An 18,197-nucleotide genomic window follows, 5' to 3' on the forward strand; every position below is an offset into this window, starting at 1 on the left:
TGAAAATGTCAACCATGGAATAATTAGTGAACCGCAAAAATACTACATTTTTTAAAAAATGAGATACATAGAAAATCTTTCACATTTCTTGTTTTTTTTTTTTTTTTTTTTTTGTCAGCAATGAATCATACTTGGTAACCATTTTCAGAGTGTTTTTGTAAGAAAAGCTTTGGAAAAAAGACAGCTATATTTGAAAAAAATCTGTATTTTTCACTTTCTAAAAAAAAGACATTATTCAAAATGTACATTTTTAGATTGAACATAGAGTGGAAAATAGGGCTAATTAATCTCTTAGTAAATGAATCTTATATTGAAAATGTCAAATATAGACACTCTGACGGAAGTAGTTTCAAAATCACTTAAGAGATTTTACGTTTATAAATACTTTTAAATTGATATTCTTGTTTGATCATTATAATAATTGTTAGGAATAACTGAACAATTAATTGCTCAACTCCATAGTCAAGCTTAAAGTAGAAGAAAAACAATCTGTGTCAATCCTGTATTCACAGAAATGTGGTTTTGTTGTTGTTGTTTCAGATTATTGAAGCCAAGAAATTCTCTAAATGAAAATTAACATAGAATTACCAATTTACAGCTAAAAAACGAAAAGTTCTAGAGCAAGGAGTGACGTAGGCGGAATCCTTCAGCCTACACCTTCCTCCTGAATACTTCAAGGATTATTTCAAGCCTATGCACAGACAGGAATGAAATGCAAACAATCAATATGTCAGATACAGCTAAATTATGTATGCTTTAGAAGAAAAAAGATTTTGAGTTCTGTTTTCCAAAGGGCAGGAAAGGATTAAAGAAAAAAAGACCTTCAAATAGTTCCTGGAATGATTTACATTTTAATAGAACAATGATATGAAAAGATATACAAAATTGTTTTTTATCATTTAAATTTTATAATTATAGGTGCATTTTAGGTGAACCGATAAAGAAATAGGTCAAATTCTAGCATTCTTTTTTATTCTTTTAGATATTCCTTAAAGAGTGATTTATCAGGGTGATACGTACATACGTGTATCTTAAAATATTCCACTGATTATTTGTTAGGTGCATTCTGATTCGCCTATGATGCTGGGTTAGAGGACATCGTCAATCCTTATATCTATAATGCAGGTGCTTATCTTCCGTTCTTTGTCCCACTACTGCTGAGCTATTGCCACAATAACCATTTTAACTGTGTCTGAAACATCTGTCATGATGTCATTATTTTTTACTCCAGCTTCCCTATTTTCTTTATTTTTGTATTAAGTTCTCAAAAATGGCTTGGGTAGAGAAAACATTTCTTGAAATGAAGGCACCACAATTTTATATCTCTTTAAATCATAATATTGTTATTTTTTTTCTTTACAGTTCTTTCAGCAGTTACCAGCATTGGTACTCTGACCATTTTAATAAAAATACAAATTTTTTCTGCTCTGGAATTGTTTTGTTGCCACATTTGTTAGGCATGGAAAATGCTCTAGGTTCCAGTGCTCTGGCCTAATATCTTCCAGGATAATATTTAAAATAGCACTTCTGGAGGACTAAATGCTTATCTTCTCCTTTATAAAAGCAACAAACGATTTATCCATCTTCCTGCTGTCTACTATAATTATCTACAAATCCACTTGCATGCATAAAATATGACACTCCTGGATTAAAATGAACTTGGTACTTGTTGTTGTATTTCAAATAAAAAACATATTTGACTGATAATTCAACAAGAATTATGGTACACTGAACAGCCTTTCTAATGTAAACAATTCCGAGAGTGGAATAACATTTCAAAAAGGTAGTATCATGAACGTAAAGATAAGCTGCCAAGAAAGAAGAGAATGAATATTCCAAAAACTAGGTGACTCTAGAAACCAGGAAAGGTTGCCAAATCATGTAAATTTGAGCTTCGTTAACCACATCAGGGCATAAAGAAAAAGCACGGGAAGAGAGGAGGCTTCAGAGATACTAATGCTTTATATCTGAAACTGAGTATTACTTAAACAAGATTTCAAAATTTTTTCTTCTTTATACCATACCTATTCCTTTAAAAGTTCCTTAGGATATATATTTCACAATTCAGGGCAAAATACTTAAAACACAGTATCAATTATAAGGGACCCAAGGTAGTCTTCTTGTCAGTACGCTGTACAACTTTAATATGCAAACCAATGCTATGTATCCTACATCTATAAAATTTTTATTATCATGCCAAAATAATTACATCTATGATTAAACTAAAAGTCCATGTTAAACCACGCTTCTTACATCTGATATGGAGCAATTGTATATAATATATATCCTTTACATCTCTAATTATGCTTCTTTTGGTCATTTTTATTTCTGATTTCTTTTATCAGTCCTGTTTTATGTATTAATCTCAGATCTCCTGCTAAGTAGGCAAACACAATTCTTAATTTATGCCTTTGCCATCAAATCAAAACAACATCATCGTTATCATTATCATCATCATATATACTTTAGCTGCTATAGTTTTCTTTCTTAAATGATACTTTTGCTATAATTTAAAAGAATAAAGAATTATTAGGTGTAAACTTCACTTTAAAACTGGGCCAAAGGTGGTTCTTGGGATCAAGATGGCGGGGTAGAAGGATCCAAAGCTCACCTTCTTCCATGGATACACGGAGGCTGCAACAACATATGGAGCAACTCTCTCTAAGAATAAGCCGAAGACCATCAGAATATCTCTTCCACAGTTAAATTAAAAGCCACATCAAGAAAAATAAGAGGGACAGAGATGCAGTCTGGTCAGGACCCAAACCCCTGGCATAGGGACTGACAAGCAGGAGGCATATTGCACCTGTAGAAGTTCTCCCTGAGGAGCGAGGGGTTCAAACCACACATTGGGCACCCCCTGCCCTTGGGATCTGTACCAGAAAGGTGGGCGTCCCTATGTCTGGCTTTGAAAATCAGTAGGGCTCTACTCTGGAAGGTTTGAAATGCATCAGGGCTTAACTTTGGGAGTGCAGGAGGGCTACAGGAAACTGAGACTGTTCTCAAAGGGCCTGCGCACAAACTCACTCGTTCTAAGACCCAGCACAGAGGCAGCACTTTGAAAAATGCCTGGGCCATACATAAAAGAGATTTATTGACTAATTTTTCATTGTGTGCTGGAAGGGTAGGGATCGAAAGAAACTTTCCCAGAGAATGTATGCAATGGTAGGCAGAATTTTTCTTACCATGCTCTGTCTCACTGGCCTAATGCTGGCAGGAACCGTTCGGACACTCTCCATTTACTTCCCTAGCAAAACCTACTCTATCCTGTGTTTCCTGTGGATCCACCTCCCCCAACCCGCCCACCCCAAGGGTGCCCTTCCAAAGTAGCTCCTGCCTCTTCACACCCAGTGAGGAGAACTGACAAGGACAGAATATCCCCTCCAAAGCAGCTCTCGTCACAATGGCAGATGCCCTTGGTCCTGACGGTACTCCTGGCAAAGTAGCTCCTACCCTAGACATCAGGCAGGCTGCTTAGAAAGCTGGTGGTCCTCCAGAGCAGCTCCTGCCCTGGTTGTGGGAGATTTAGGCCCACCCACCCAGGGAACTGCCAGCAGCTGAAGCTGGGTCGCTCCCACCACTTTTTTCAAACACTGTACTGGCAATCCTAGCCACAACAATCAGATAAGAATAAGAAATGAAAGAACAAAATTGATAAGAAGTAAAACTGTCACTGTTTTCAGATGGCATATTTTATATACAAAATCCTAAAGAGTCTACCAAAAACATGATTAGAACTAATAAATTCAGTAAAGTTTCAGGATACAAAATTAACACAGAAAATCTGTTGCATTTCTATACACTAATAATGAACCATCAGAAAGAGCAATTAAGAAAAAAATCCTATTTACAATTGTATCAGTAAGAATAAAATACCTAGGAACACATTTTAGCTGAAGAGGTGATACTCTGAATACTGTACGATATTGATGAAAGAATTTAGAGGTAACAAAATAAATGGAAAGATATACCATGCTTATGGATTAGAAGAATTATAGTTTAAATGTCCACACTACCTGCAAAAAAAATCTACAGATTCAATGTAATATCTATGAAAACACCACTAGCATTTTTCACAGAAATAGAACACATAATCCTAAAATTTGTAGGAACCACAAAAAAAACTCAAATAGCCTAAGCAATCTTGAGAAAGAAGAACAAAGCTAGATATATCATGCTCCCAGATTTCAAACTATACCATAAAGCTATAGCAATCAAAACAATATATTGGCACAGAAACAGACACATGGATCAATGGAACAAAACAGAGAGCACAGAAATAAATCCATGCTTATATGGTCAATTAATCTACGTAAAAGGAGACAAGACTATACAATGAGGAAAAGACATCTCTTTAACAAATAGTGCTGGGAAGATTGGACAGCTACATCCAAAGGAATAGAACTGGACCACTTTCTTCTACCATATGCAAAAATAAACTTAAAATGGATTAAAGACCTAGTATGACACCTAAAACTACAAAACTTCTAGAAGAAAACATAGGCAGTAAATTCTTGGGTGTTGGTCTTAGCAATATATATGCATGGGATCTGTGTTCCCAGGCAAGGGTAACAAAACAAAAATATACAATTAAGACTACACCAAACTAAAAATCTTTTGCACTGTGAAGAAAACCATCAACAAAACAAAAAAGGGCAACCTACTAAATAGGAAAAGATATTTGCAAATGATATATTTGATAAATGGTTAATATGCAAATATATAAAGAACGCATACAACTCAATACGAAAAACCAAATGAACAATCAGATCACAAAATGGGCAGAGGACCTGAACAGACGTTTCTCCAAAGAAGACATACAGATGGCCAAGAGATTCATGAAAAGATCACTAATTATTAGAAAAATGCAAATCAAAACCATATGAGATCTCACCTCACACCTGTCAGATTGGTTAGTATCAAAAAGGCAAGAAATAGCAAGTGTATGTGAGGGTGTGCAGAAAAAGGAATGTTCCCACTCTGTTAGTGGGAATGTCAACTGGTGCAGCCCCTGTGAAAAATAGTATGGAGGTTCCTTAAAAAATTAAAATAGAGCTACCATATGATCCAGCAATTCCACTTCTGTGTATTTATCCAAAGAAAATGAAAACACTAATTTGAAAAGATATGCACCCCTATGTTCATGGCAGCATTATTTACAACAGTAACAATATGGAAACAACCTAAATGTCCATTGATAGATAAATGGGTAAAGATCTTGTGTACACACACACACACACACACACGAATACAATGGAATATTACTCAGGCATCATAAAGAATGAACTCTTGTCATTTGTGACAATATGTTTGGACCTAAAGGGTAATGTGCTAAGTCAAATAAGTTGGAGATAGGCAAATACTGTATATTTTCACTTATATGTTGAATCTAAAAAAATTAACATGCAAAACAAACAAACAAACAAACAGAAACGGGTACTTATAATAAAGAGAACCGGTAGTTGCCAGAGGAGAGTAGAGCATAGGGACTATAGTCAATAATCTTGCAATAACTTTGTATGGTGAAAGACATTAACTAGACTTAAGGGGATCTTAACATATATAAATGTTAAATTACTATATTATATACCTGAAACTAATATGATATTGTTTATCTACTTCAATAAAAAATAAACAAAGATTTAAAAAAAAAAACCTGGCCTGAAAGTATATAAGTCAAGATGTCTAATAGTGCAATTTTACTGTGAATGCATAAAGTCCAAAAATGTCCCTGTCAGTGTCTCTGGAAATAAACATGAAGTTTGTAGCAGTTGTCTTGAAAGTATTTCCCTCAAGAAAATTGTCATTGTTATGGATACACCATACTTGAATTTACCAAAACGCACCCACTACTGAAGTTTTGATTTCAGAATCCTGAAGACACAGTTGCTTCTCCTTGGCAATTCTCACTCTGTAGATAAATGGCTCCGGTTTATTCACTGCAATCCCAGCTGTATCGGCTCTTCTGAGAGCACATTTTTAAATCTGAGTCTGATTTATCCTCTCTCTTCTGCCTCAATTCCAAGGTTTTTGTTTTACGAACAGTAATCCCTCTTTCGTCCCAAGTATACCCAACGTGATCTTGTTCTTTATATTTTATACGAAAGCAAGTTTAACTAGGTTTTTGACTCATCTATAACTCAATAACATTAAATTTTCTGGTGCATGTAGCAAATTTACTTTGTCCATAACATTTTATTAAATTTTTAATTTTCTTATAATTTTTTATAATTTTTATTTTGTTATATTAGTCACCATACAGAACATCCCCAGTTTTTGATTCAATGTTCCATGATTATTTGCATATCATTTTATTAAATTTTATAATTAGAATAAATTTTATTTTGGGGTGAGTGCTTAATTTATGTACTCTGTGTAATATTTGGGAAAAGTAGATATTGATAGAAGCAAAATATTAGTAGGTATGTGGGAGAGAGTGTTGAATAAAACAGTAGCCACATTAGGCTATTGGAGTAGACCAAATCCGAAACTGTTGCCCCAGGTTATTTATTTTAAAAATATAATGAAACTAAAAACTAAAAAATATTTGCAACTTCTGTATTTTCACCTCTCAAAATGTGTCGATATATTTAATGGCCAACAGACTGAATATAATGCTATCTGTTAGATTTCTCAGGAAATCCTGCTCCCATGCAGATGGCTAGATCCTGGGCAGAGATATTTTGATTCATTATTTTGAGGTCAGTAGCTTTCCGTTCTAAGTCCACACCACAAAAACATACAAAAGTGGGTATTAGTAATGTTACAGAGTGGGGAGACTGAGGAGCCTGCGTCTGGCTCCCGGTCTCACAGTCTACGCAGCACACTGAGCTCCACGGAGACGGTGCCAGGCAACGGAGAGCCGAACGTGCGCTGGGCGACTCTGTGCCTCACTGGGGAAAATAATTAAACGTGGGCAACGGAGATGCTAAGAAGCCAAGAGGCAAAATGTCCGCATATGCACCGTTTGTGCAGAAGCACAGGAAGCACCCAGATGCTTCGGAGAACTTCGAGTGTTCTAAGGAGTGCTCCGGAAGCTGGAAGACCGTGTCTGCAGAAAGAAAGGAAAACCTGAAGACGTGGCAAAGGCGGACAAGGCCCATTGTGGAAGAGAAATGGAAACTTACATCCTCCCCTGAAGGGGAAACAAAAAAGCTCAAGGATCCCAATGCACCCAATAGGCCTCCTTCAGTTTTTTCTTGTTTAGTTCTGAGTATCGCCCCCAAACCAAAGGGGAACATCTCGGCCTATCCATTGGCGATGTTGCAAAGAAACCGGGAGAGACGTGGAGGACCCCGTGCCGGTGACAAGCAGCAGCAGGAAAAGAAGGCTGCCAGGCCGAAGGAAAACTAGAAGGTCATTGCCCCCGCCGCGCTGAGGAAAGCCTGATGCGGCATAGGAGGGAGTCGTGTCGGCTGAAAACCGCAAGAGAAAGAGGGAAGAGCAGGAAGACAAGGAAGATGAAGAGGATGAAGACAGAAGATGAAGAAGATGATGTATAGGTTGGTTCTCGCGCAGTTTTTGTTCTCTTGTCTATAAAGCACGTAACCCCCCTGTACACAGCTCACTCCTTTTAAAGAAAAGACACGTAAGCTGTTTAAGATTTGTTTTTAAACCGTACAGCGTCATTTTTGCGTAGTTAACACACTACGGGATGTGTGTTTGGAGAGCCCTGGCCTGCGGGTATTTTCCGTAGCCACGAACCTTGCGGGACAGTGTGGGGGTGGTACGTCCGCATGGAAATGTAAAGCAGGCTCTGTGCACAGCGCAAATTAGCGGTATGTTTTTTCATCTTCACTTGTCTCTGATGCAGCTTACACAAAATAATTGTTGTTCTGGTACCTGAATATCAGTCTGTAGTTGCAAAAAAAAAAAAAAAAAAAAAAGTTGCAGCCATTTTGTGGACATTCTGAATGCTTTTAATACAATTTTTTTTTTTTAAGTAGATCTTTAAAGTATGGTTCCTGGACCAGCAGCTTCAGCATCACATGGAAATTTGTTAAAAATGCAAGTTCTAGGGGTGCCTGGGTGGTTCTGTTGGTTGAGCCTTGGACTCTTGATCTCAGCTCAGGGTCATGAGTTCAAGCCCCGCGTTGGGTTCCATGCTGGGTGCAGAGCTGACCTACTTTTTAAAAAAAAAAAATGCAAATTCTTGGGCCCCACGTCACACCTCACCAGAAACTCTTGGGATAGGGTACAACAACCGATTTTTAAAACTCTCCAGATGATTGTGATAAATGTAAAAATGTGAGAATCACGAGATAAACTATTCTTATTATGTTCTATTGTCCCTTGCTGCAGGCTGAAACTTTTAGGAAAAAGATCTTTCATGTAAAGCACAATAAACATCTATAGCCATATGGTATAGTTATTAGAATAAGTTTTGGGTCTGATCTGGCATATTCTAGAATTCTCCAAATGATTAAATCTCCCTTACCACATTTTTTACCTCTGGAAGATGGAGATATTAATATATATCTCCTAGAGTTGTCATAAGGTTAAAAGAACTAATGTTTTTAAGCTTTTAGTAGAGTGACCCACGCACAAAAAAATAATAGCTATTGATGATATTATCTATTGTTAGTGTAAAAAATTATTTTCACAATTATTTTTATTATTGAATCTATTTTGGGTTTGACATTCAGCTGATATTAGATATTCCTAGCTTATCAAATAATATTTACCACTGCATTTCTCTTTGTGTTGAGGAGAGGATGTTACTAATTTTTTATAGTTTCTTTTTTTTTTTCCATTTTGTAAGTTGTTAGATAGGTAAAATCATGCTTTTCAAAGTTTTAAGGCAACAATCCTAAAAAGTATAATTTATTTGGTCACCAGGATGTGTGTAGATAGATATAACTGAAATAAAATATTACAAAATACTACATGCAATTTGTTTTCATGGTTTGTATACTATATATTCTCTATATTTATTTCTATTATATTTAAGTAAAATATTCTACTGCCATCCCCACATAATATTAATAGTATGAAGTACCCCCATTAAGCCAAATAAATTAGTAAAAAAATTCAACAATTGCCAATTATAAAAATATTGTCTAATATGAGTTGGTGTTTTTCTTAACAGTTATTACATTGCATTATATTTATGTTTTTCCCTCCCACTCTTACTAAAAAACAGTTATTCTAACATAAAAGCTATTCACCCTGTCTAGTGTCAAATGCATGTTGATTGTAAGTATGGTCAGATAGCAAAACCACTGTGTTTGTGTTTTTATATTACTGCTCAGCTCAGAGAGAAACATTGTTTCTAGTTTAAATGGTTACCAACTAACACAGTACATAATGTATAAAAATGGGTGATAATTTTTAAATTGTTTTATGTATTTTCTCCAATAAGGCATATAATTAAAACGTTTACCAAAAAAGCAAATTTTCAACATAGTGAGGGGAGAGGATTTAAAACTTTCATTTACCATATTTTTTCTTGTGATTTATATATCAAAATTATTATTAAAGCATCACTGTTTTGATTGTGCAAAGTAATATCGATTTGATCACACAAATACTTTATTCAGATTCAAGTTGTTATAATTAGCATGAAATTATTGATTACAAGCTTTCTTTGTAGTCAGATACATTTGCATTTTCCTTAATCTCTTCAAAATTGTATCAAAGGATTTTCCAAGCATTGACATGTCAAATATGTGTCAATTTCCATAACTACGTCTTGAATTGTAGTCAATTTTTCTGTGTTAGACATATACAAGCACAAATTCACCTTGTTGTTGATAGCTCATTTCCACCTACTACCCTAAGTCAAATAAACACATATACTCCAGGGTATTCAGAAACTGTTTTCTGTAGAGCATTCACTTAAACTTTTTTCCAAAAACCATAATCCTCATATTTATTTCCTTCATGATTACTGATGAGATGGGGCGGGGGGGGGGAATGACCTTTCCTGGCTGACTGCCCAGTGAATTCTGCACTCAGACACTGAGGGCAGCTTTGATTGTGTTTTGATGTTTTCACCAACCTATTACTGTATTGACTTGATGGCAGCCAAAACATACATTTGTGATCTCAATTTTTCTCCAGCAGTTTTTTCCACTCAATCACACATGTACACAAATATCTACAGGTCAGAAGAACGCTTTTAGCTGAAGCAGATCTCTTAGGAATAGTGTCATGCAAGAACCTCTTTGAAAGATTACAGTTTGCTATTTGTGCCAAGTATTTTTCCCCTTATGAATACCATTGAAATTAATGCCAGAAAGAAAAAATGCATTATAAACAAATGATTCTGCTGTGCCGAATGTCCTCAGAGTGCTAAAGACTGAGTAGTAATTATATCTTTTTTTGATAAAGACCACAAGATTTTTACCATCCATTTGCTGTGACCAAATATTAATGTGCTGCAGCTGTCCCTCTGAATTAGCATTAAGGAACATTTCTTGCTGATGTTATGGAAGCACAAAAATGGGTCTTTTTTAGAGAGAGACAAAATTCACATCAGAGTTGTCTTTCCCTGGTTCCCCTTTGTAGTTCATTGCTCACTAGTATAATACTACCTTATTTCTGACACCAAAATAATTAACTTACAGCATAAATCTACATGTTATTATTGCAAAAAGTGACTTTGGAAATCCTTTTTTGATTGTGTCCTTTCGGTTTACAGAAATCATTTAAGGAAGTTTAAACTCTCACTTTATGGTAAGGCTCCATATTGGACATCAAGTAGTATGTTTCAGTGATCATGCACTATATTCCTACCTGGCACCAAAGGACTTACAGCTATTTCCCAAAATAAATTATTCTTCAAAGATTAAAATTTTCTACTTTAGTGCAAATTCAAAAAACATGCTTAATATTTAAAATAACATCTTTAGAGTAATCACATAATGTGACCACTTTATAGGATAAAAACCTAGACAGATTTTTTTAATACTGATTAAAGCTTCTATATCATTCACCACTCTAATAATTTTCAGCATCAAACAAAACTTACAATGACAAAGAATACCTGAGTTGAGAAAGAAAAAAACAACTTTCTCTAAGTTTACAGAAACAGAACATATTCTGATATGGAATGCCTTATGATTCTGTGTGAAGGCTACCATGATTCATCAAATTCTTTTGCCACCATTAAATCTCCTCAAACTTCTGGTCAAACTATGTTCACCAAAAATCAAAATTTTCATTTCTCAAAAATCAATCATTTGTATATGTCCAATAATTTCTTTTTTTAAGATTTCTTCATCTTAGAGAGAGAGAGAGAGCACATGCGTTGAGTGTGCACACAGGGTGGGGGACAGAGAGAGAGGAAAAGAGAATCCCAAGGAGACTCTGCACTGAGCTTAGAGCCCAATGCGGGGCTGGATATCTGACCCTGAGATCATGACCTGAGCCAAAATCAGAAGTCCAACAGCTTAACCGACTGTGCCACTCAGGCACCTCTATATGTCCAATAATTTTAACAGCAGTTCCCTAACAACTTTTTCTAAAGTAAAAATCAACCTAATTAAACATTTCATAGGTAGGACAGTTATCAGGTGAATGACTAGTAATTTTCTTTTTTTATTGAAGCACAGTGAATATACAGTGTTACATTAGTTTCAGGTGTACAACACAGTGATTTGACAAGTCTATGTGCTATGCTATGCTCAACCCAACAGTAGTTACCATCAGTCCCCATACAACACTATGGCAGTATCATTGATTATATTCCCTATCCTTCATCTTTTATCCCCATGATTGACTACCAAATCTTGTAAGGATTTCAGATAGAATACTTATGTTGCCTAAGTTGATTCTGCCCAGTTACTAATAATTTAAAATGAAATGTGGAATGCCTGGGTGACTCAGTCGGTTAAGCATCTGCCTTTGGCTCAGGTCATGATCCCAGGACCCTGGGACTGAGTCAGCATGAGGCGCCTTGCTCTAGCTTGGCAGGGAGCCTGCTTCTCCCTCTGTCTGCTGCACCCCTGCTTGTACTCTCTCTCTCTCACAAATAAATGAATAAAATCTTTTAAAAAATAAAAAAATAAAATGAAATGTGGTAAACTAATAGTAAAACAAATTGATTTGATACTAATAAGAAAAATATTTTAGAGGGAAAACAATACTAAAAAATGTGTATAGGGGCACCTGGGTGGCACAGCAGTTAAGCGTCTGCCTTCGGCTCAGGGCGTGATTCCGGAGTTCTGGGATCGAGCCCCACGTCAGGCTCTTCCACTATGAGCCTGCTTCTTCTTCTCCCACTCCCCCTGCTTGTGTTCCCTCTCTCGCTGGCTGTCTCTCTCTCTGTCGAATAAATAAATAAAATCTTTAAAAAAAAAAGTGTATAATAAACATAATCTCACATCCTATATACATATGGTCATGCTCCTAAAAATACTAATATTACTTTATTTTTATGATTCCTTGAAAATTCAAATTCATTAAAAGCATTAAAATCTGAAATTTATTTATCAAAGATTTATTCTTCATTATTGCAAAAAGATTTCACCTCTAATTTGTACAATTGTTTGAGCTGTATCTTTCTGAAAGTGTTTCCTTTGTTTCTAAATACATTCTACCAAAGTTAATTTTAATTTCCTCTCCTTATGTATTCATGAATAACAGCCTACTTTCTTTAAATAACCATCATTAAATTTCTAACACATGTGAAATTTAATCATTTTCAGCATTTTCTTCTGTCAATAAAATTATGCATGCCCTCTCTCCTTTGCACTGTGACTATGCCACTTTATATAAAGAAATATGAATAATCTTGTTTTGAATTAAATGTTAATGGATATTTAATTAACAGACTGTTTTTGTTAAGTATTTGTTAGACTGTACAAAAACCATGGGAGTCATGAAGTTGAAAAAGACACATTCTTATTTTTTCTGTGGGGAGGAAATAAACTTCCAGGATGTTATACATAGGAGAATGTGATCCCCAATGTGCTGAGTTTTATTGGAGATCAGGAAGGGAGGCATGCCCATGAGATAGTTTTAGAGGTTGACTTTAAAGCATCACTGAAATTTTAATTAATCATTGGAAATTAAAAATGAAGAGAGAAGACATTACAGTTTGAGAGATTAACATAAAACTATGGAAGCAGAAAACTTCAGAACATTTGCAACTGTCAGTCAGTCACCTGGTTAGTAGTCCAGGCGGTTAGTAGTCCAGGAGGTTAGACATGCAGTTTTTACACATTTCTCTACACATGCCCACTTTTCCATATTAAAATCTTATTCCCTAATATTCAACTTCATATGATGTTTCCCCCCCACACACACCACTATGCTTATCTTACATACACATTCTAACTTATCCATGCTTTTTAAAGTATGATCTTTAAAATGAGATATAATGTATCATTTGTGCTTAGATCAGTTTTAACTATAGTAAGGTTGTTCCCTCTCTTCTTCTGGAAGACATTAGTAATTGGTGTTAACACATACTCTAACAATTTTGCTAGTTTATCTTCAATACAAATTCCAAGAATTTTTTCTTGCCCCTCCCCAAACCTGTTAAACCAGGTCTTACCACATGTAGATTATTTTTAAACCTAATTTTTAATTTCTTGTTGCTCAATTTGGTTTTGTATAATTTGATTCTATAGCAGCATACTTGTCAAGTTTTTCTGATTTTAAGATATTTTTGTGCATATTATTAAAAAAGTATTGGCTTAAATACTATTTATAAACAATAATCAAAGATCTCAACAGATAACACAAGAGTTACAATTAATTTACATTGATTGAAGGATTAATTTTTCAATAATGACAAATTCACACAGTTGTAGGTGCTCCTTTAGACTTTGACATAGATTTGTTTATCAAAATGTGCTTTTTTTCTATGAAATTGTTCTGAGCTATAATCTTGTGATTGTGTTTAAATATCATCTCTATAAATTGTGAATTATAAATCACTGTTCTATTTGTCCCATGATAGGTTAAATTACTTAAATGTTTAACAAAAGTGAATAATAAAGTATGAAATTATTTTCTATATGTATTATTTTCTATGAGGTATACTAGTACCATATGGAAATTAAGTTTTCAAGAAATACTTTTCACATATTTCTGTTTGAAATTATTTTTATTCAATACTTTTTCTCCCATTTGATATAAAAGAATAAAATTAGAACTGAATATTACTTCCATCCTTATAAGTTATGTTATATCATACTGCAAAGATTAGGACTTTCCCCTTCAAGTTATTCTTATTATACAAGTATCATAAAAATATTCACTTCATAAACCATTTCTTTGTCAAAGTGTAGTCCTTATTAGTAAACTGTTATTTTTAACACAGACTTTTTTTCTGAATTTAGAAAACTATATCCAACTTCCCTTTAGGAAACTTTTCTTTTGCACCTTTTAGGCAATACAGTGAAAAATTAGCTAATCCCTGTCTTCCTATCTTTCTAAAGACAAAATTCTGAATACAGATATAATAAGACTCTTTTTTTTTTTTTTTTTTTAGATCCTACAGTCAAATTGTTTAGAAATAATCTTTGGAGCTCTGACAGGCCAGCAAGTGTTTTTAACTTCTTCCCATTGCTGGAAGAATAGACACATTTTTATACTCTAAGTTAACTTCAGAAATTATTTTTGAAAAATAATAACAGAAATCTCATTTCCAATTAATGGATTTGAGAAATTAAGTGAAAATACATTGAGCTATTCTGTATTTTTAATACAAATAGGAACTTACTGTGTAATTTATTAGTACACAATCTGCTTGTATTATTTGTGTTTATTTTTTAGAGTCAATCAAACTTTGCTTCAAGAACCTGGTGCTACCAAGTTTACAAACCCAGGGTCTCCCTGTTATGCCAGAGAAGGCACTAGTAGTTTGCTTCTTCAAAAAATTAATCTTTCCAATTTTCTCTCAAACATATCATATCATCATCTGTTCTCTTATTTTACAAAATAATTTAAAACACCTTTGTATGCCAAATTTTTTTGCTCATGAAGCAGTTAAAACAACATAAACATACAGAAGCACAAGTAAACTATTTCATATTATTGATATCATAAAAGGCTTGAAGAAGCAAGGAAAACCTCTGGTTTAATTATTATTTAAACATTAAGCTCCTTAACTCAATTCTCTCTACCTTCTTTTTAGCATGAAAAAGGGCTGCAAATCCCTCTATCTACATGATATCAAAACCTATGTAAAGAATATAAAAGAGAATTGATTTAATAGCATATAATAAACAACCCAAACATGATAGAATTAACTAAAATATCTTAATGCACATTTCTATTTAATTATATCATACTGTTAAGAATTTTAAAGTTTTTAATGGAAATCAGCTAAAATCAATATATAATACCACAGGTAAATCCCATTACAATTGGAAAACTATGTCATGTGCTTATCCTGTCATCAGGTGGCTGTAGCACATGACGTCCTAGGGGTGAGGGTTCCAGCAACATCCTTAAGTTTTAACCATCTGTATGATGGTGCGTGGCCCATGGAGCGGTGCAAACGTTTTCTTAACAATTTCTAAACAGAAACTTACAGACTTGTGAAGTAATTACCATTAATTTAAAATTACTGACAAGTTGGTGGGATGAATTATGTGTTGCTATTTGGTGTTTGCCTTTATAAGTAACAAAAAACTAATTTACAAAGCACATTTTCATGTCCTACATTAAATAAATGGCATGTTAGAATTTGAGGTTTACAAACTAGTTTGTTTAACTGATTTTGGTAATTTAAAATTGTATAAATGTTATTTGGCTAGTTTTGGTGGAGCCATTAAAACAATATAAAACTAAATTTGGGGGGGGGGGCTGCGTGGCTCAGTTGGTTAAGCATCTGCCTTCAGCTCAGGTCATGATCCCAGGGTCCTGGGGTCAAGCCCTACGTCTGGGTCCCCACTCAGAGGGGAGTCTGCTTCTCCCTCTCCCTCTGCCTTTCCCCTGCTTGTGCTCACTCTCTCGCTCTCAAATAAATAAATAAAATCTGCACAAAAGCACTACAAATTGTTAAAACATACTTAGCACAGAACTTTATAATTAAATTGTTAATATTTTTTCAAGCATTTATATCTTCATAGCCTGATTTTACTCACAATCTCACAGTCCATTGTTTGAAATAATAGGGTTTTTTTGGGGGGGGGGAATTGTATTCAAGAATAATGACACAAATGCAAAATGTGTTTATATGAGGAGGGAAAGCATTTTGGTATGGAATAAACTGGATTTATCAATGCATCAGTGCCATAAAGTCAAAATGTGATTTTTTCCATGAAATGTTTAAAATAAATGTTTTATTTGAAACCATAGATCTTGTCAAATAGAAACATTTCCAGTCAAATCAATTAATTAGTTTCTCTTGAAGTCAGTTAAGGTGCTGTCATACCTGTAGTTTCCGTATGCTTTCTGATACATATCTAATATAAATTTGATTGATTGAAAGATACTACCTGTCAAACAAATCTGGTGGAAACAAAATTAAGGGAAAAAAAGTGTCCTACTTCAGCAAAGTGGCTCAGATCTTGACAAAGCCAAGGGAAACATATCCATTTAAAGCAAATAAACTGAATTTCAACTGAGAGAGGAGAATTATCTTATAAATGGTAAAATGCTAAAATAAAAATGGTGAAAGGCATAAAATAATGGGTGGATATAAAGAAAAGGAAAGGATTTAGAGACTTACATATAGTGTATGATGTAGGAATTTAAGGTAACTTAATTAGATTATGATCACCTGAATGTATTGTAAACCATGTGGTATGAAATGTAGGCAAGTATCAATTAAATGAGAAGAGAATTAGAACATACACATCAGTATAAAATTTGAGAGACAAACCAAGTCTGTATGGTTGTATTCAACACTGTAAGGACATTATGTATAGTTGACCCGGCTCCCTATATCTGCTCCTTGATGTCTTGTTAATATTACATTTTCCCTCTTTATGGGCCTTGCCGATTTAAACACAGGCATATAACTGCTCCCAGCAGAGTGAGGCAGATCATTTCTATTGCAATGCAAAAGGATGACAATAAGATAGCCTGACAGTGTCTACGTGTGGCATAAATTAAAATACGTGAAACTGTTTCCAGTGTGGGAGACATATTTTATGTCATGTATATGTCAAAAATGTAATGTCAATATTGAAACATGTCACCCATCTATCATTTTTTACCTATCTGTGCAGGGCAAAATAATTTTGAATAATCTCCGAGAAGTGAATATTTTGGACTAGCTCCAACGGATCTAGTCTTAGCCTAATTTTCATCTCAAGTTCCTTCTTTTCAATCTTCATAACTAGAAACACTGTCTAGCTGCTGCTTTAGCAATCACAAATTCATATTAATATCCATATCATATTAAAGTCCTATACAGCTTAGAATGGCTGGGGAAATGCAAGGCCAGCCACTTGATTTGCAGGGCCTAGTGTAAAATAACAACATGAGATTCCTTGTTAGAAAAGCAGGGGAAAAGTGCTGTTCAAGGTAATAAATATAAAGCTTTTTCCATCCTCTCGTGATTTGTTTTGCAAATAGTCATTGTGATTTTAATTTGCTTTTTAATGTCATTTTAGGTAAAGAGAAATAAAAATTTAAATCATTAGCATGAGTTTTACCATAACCTTTATATTGGGTAATGGCAGTTTTAAAATCCCTGAAATCACATAATTTGTGTTTTATAGCTCACACATGCATATGTATTTTGTATGAATAGGGGAAACATTGAAGAAATCTAACTCGACTGCTTTTATTTCACTTCTTGATATGTGCATGCTATACCACCACTCTCTACCTTTGGCTCGCTGATAAGTAAGGAAGGCTGAAAGAAAAAGGGATTATGGATTGCCCTATCTTTCTTTTTCCTTCTATGTCATCATTTCACTCTTTAAAAAACAAATCTACATAATAGATGTTGTTTCGATTTATTTTGTAGAACTGAAATATTCGGCATCATCATACATACACACATACACAGATTCTCTAAGGCAAAAAGCAAAATTATTTAAAGCTATAGTAGTAAATTATTAAACATATTTTTTTAAATTGCTTAAGACAAAATCAATAAGATGTAATGAAACTAGTCTTTGATAGGTAATGAAATAAAAGTAAGGGGATATAACTTCATTTGAATAGAATAAACATAGCAAACAATGCCAACAACCTAACTCATCAGTTGTTCTGTCAAACACAAGGAGGGCAATACGAAGGAGGATATACAGAAAAAGAAGGGTGTTAGGAGAGAACTTTAAATC

The 18,197-nt window shown here is 34.3% G+C and overlaps 1 long non-coding RNA gene and 1 pseudogene across 1 annotated transcript in view; one reads left to right on the plus strand and one right to left on the minus strand.

Moving 5' to 3' along the window:
- Positions 1-18,197, minus strand: part of LOC148110257 (uncharacterized) — a 165,782-nt gene that overhangs the window by 93,947 nt on the left and 53,638 nt on the right. The gene's annotated exons all lie outside the window — the stretch shown is intronic.
- On the plus strand, positions 6,910-7,502 carry LOC123784276 (high mobility group protein B1 pseudogene; annotated as a pseudogene).

This window comes from Ursus americanus, chromosome 4 (assembly GCF_024610735.1).
Source record: "Ursus americanus isolate L20-20 chromosome 4, mUrsAme1.1.p, whole genome shotgun sequence".
Classification (NCBI taxonomy): Eukaryota; Metazoa; Chordata; class Mammalia; order Carnivora; family Ursidae; genus Ursus; species Ursus americanus.